This window comes from Marmota marmota, unplaced genomic scaffold (assembly GCF_001458135.2).
Source record: "Marmota marmota marmota unplaced genomic scaffold, marMar, whole genome shotgun sequence".
Lineage (NCBI taxonomy): Eukaryota > Metazoa > Chordata > Mammalia > Rodentia > Sciuridae > Marmota > Marmota marmota.
In genome coordinates this window covers 624,655-627,508 of record NW_025999914.1, presented here as the reverse complement: position 1 = coordinate 627,508, position 2,854 = coordinate 624,655, and the positions used below count along the sequence as shown (strand labels likewise).

Below are 2,854 nucleotides of genomic sequence, written 5' to 3'. Positions count from 1 at the left end.
AGAAATTTTCACAGGACCAAAAGAAGATTAGGTGGTTTTGACAAAAATGGCTTTCAAGCCCCTGAAGAGTAACCTAGCACTCCATATGCTAGAAGTGTTTTCTACAACAAAGCTAGTAAGACAGTAATATAAGCTTGGCTATGTGACCAGGGGCACTCCACCACTAAGCTATATTTCTACATCCCTATATCCAGGGTCTGACTAAGTTGCTTGTATTGTCCTTGAATTTATAATCCTCCTGTCTCAGGCACTCAAATTGCTAGGATTATAGGTGTGCATCACCATATCTGGCTAGAACTAGTAATATTTAAAGTCAACTAAAAGAAGTAACTAAGAGGGAGTCTGGGGGCTCTGAGTCAGAGCTGTAAAAAGTACAAATTGGTTAGTATAAATGAGACTAGGCCAACTATGTTTGCTGGCTGGTAATAATAAAAGTAGTAGTTCTTCTCTACTACTTAGATACAAAGTTTATTGGTGTTGGAGACTTAGGCAGGAATCAGAGTCAGTTATTGGCTGAGGTGTTATTTCTGGGCATGTGTTCTGTCCAGAATACTTTATGTGACGGTGTTAAAGTTTAACTTTGTTTCAGAAATACTTGCATATGTGGGAGTCATGCAAAGCATGTAGAATGTGAAGGAATTTCTTTTGGGATTTTTAGGAAGTCCTTGAAATAGTACTTAACTCACACAAGCAGCTGTGAACTTTCCCCCTTCATTATTTCCAGGTCCTAATTTTGTCTGACATTAAAAATTTCATCTTGGTATCAGTGACTTTCACAACCTAAATGTAATAATCTCTCCATGTTAGAAGGTGGGGGTCCTTGTGAGAGTCAACACCTCAGTGTCAATCACAAACCATTCCTAGGGAGTACATTCCAGCAGGAAAAAAAGAATAGTTGGATATTATGAGGTTGCGATTCATCCCATATTACCAAATTGACTACCCCATCCTCCATCTCCCAGCTCAGTATTGCTCAGCACATGTTGTAGAGCTATTTTTTTTTTTTTTTTTTTTTCATCTGCTGCAGTGTAGTATTTAAGGCACAAATGACTCTAGTTAAGTAGCGGTACTACTCAAATTGTCTTTCCTGATGAACTTTTTGTAATTGTTGCTTGAATCATCCATTCCAGCACTCTATCATCATCCCTCCCTTCCTGTGACATATAAAGTCCATTGTATGCTGTGATAATGCCCATTTTCTTGTAAAGAAACTGTAAAGAAGCTGCTTTGGTCTGAGTAGAATCCAGTTGAACAGCAGAAGTGTTTCTCCAAGACTGCAATGGTGGTCATTTTGCATCCACATTGTGTATAGGAATTTCTGTCCTAGAGTGGGAACGTATCGATGGTCCTGAACAGAAGCAGGATCATATTTCCAAGAGTTTATTACCTTCACCTATAGGGCAATTATGACTTCATGGACAATTTTCTAGGGGATTTTACTCTTGAGGAAGCTGCATTTGAAATACAGCTCTCCTAATAACTCAAACAAACAGTGGTACAGGTTTATCTCTTGTCCCTGTCCCATTTGTTCTCTCATTGGAACAGGCCAAGTACCTTGTAAGGAGGGTCTTCAGTCTGTTGGCTCGAACTGCGCCACCTGGTGGGAGATATCTGACTTTGCAATGCCCTGTCATAACCAGGCTGCATAAGATTCCCCAGAGGCAGAGAAAACAGAAGTAGAGGTCAGTTGATGCCTCCAAGAGCATGTGGCAACCTATAGAAGCTGAAAAAAGGGCAAGGAATGGACTTTCCCCCTAGAAACTTCAGAGGAACGCAGCTCTGCCACACTTGATTTTAGGTCCATATGACTCATTTTCATACTTCTAACGTCCAGAAGTGTAAGATAATATATTTGTGTTATTTTGAGTTACTGGATTCGTAGTAATTTTCTAGTACAAATAGGTAACTAATACAGGTTTATAATATTAGATGGAGATTATGGCATTATATAATGCATCATAGTCAGTGTATTTAAAAAGTGTCTTGGCCAGGCCCCTTTTATCCTCGCTGCTCAGGATAATTAGCAATTTCGAGATAGCAATTTTGAGCCCAGTCTAACAAATTTACCAAGGCCCCTGTCTTAAAACAAAAAATTAAAGTAAAAAGGGTTGGGGATGTAGCTCAGTGGTAGAACGCTCCTGGGTTCAATTCCCAGTACTGCAGGGAAAAACAAACAAAAAACTGTCTTACAAAAAACTGTCTTTCAAAGAAGTCAAATCCTTGAAGGACTGCAGCCTCATCAGTTATACTGAAATCTGGGTTTTGTGTTCTAAGTTTAGTGGGTTGAACTATTTTCCTCTGCCACGAGTGTTTTGTATCAACTTTAAAATACGCACAAGTGACAGAAAGCGTTCTGAACCTGGAAAGGAAAACATACTGCCTTCTCTGAGGTTCGAACTCAGGACCTTCAGATTATGAGACTGACGCGCTGCCTGCTGCGCTAAGAAGGCACATGTTCTTTATGGCTTTTGTAAATAAATTAATTCTCTTTCAAATTTATGTGCCATTTCTGAAAAGTTACTTTCATGATAGGGTACATAAAAATACATGCTACATTATTACATGTTCACTGAATATGTAATAATTTTTGACCAAAATTTTCAGGATTTTGTCCTTCATTAAATAAACGTACAACACAGTGGGCTTTTCCTTTATACCTTAACCACCACTTACTGGTAGGAGATAACATTTCACTGAGTTCACACTGTCCCAAACAACATCTGTAAACTTGTAACTAGAAGGTGACACACAGATATAAGAGGCCTGAACTGGATCCAGTTCATGAAGACCCCTCCAGCAGCAATGACAAACACAGAAAGCTGATGAGCTCTGGCCCTACACTTCCTTGCCTGCC

General features: G+C 39.3%; 1 non-coding gene across 1 annotated transcript; it reads right to left on the bottom strand.

The window, feature by feature from the left end:
* Positions 1–2,377: 2,377 nt before the first annotated feature.
* Trnam-cau lies at positions 2,378–2,450 on the bottom strand. The gene has a single exon. It is a non-coding gene; the product is annotated as a tRNA-Met (tRNA).
* Positions 2,451–2,854: the final 404 nt, after the last annotated feature.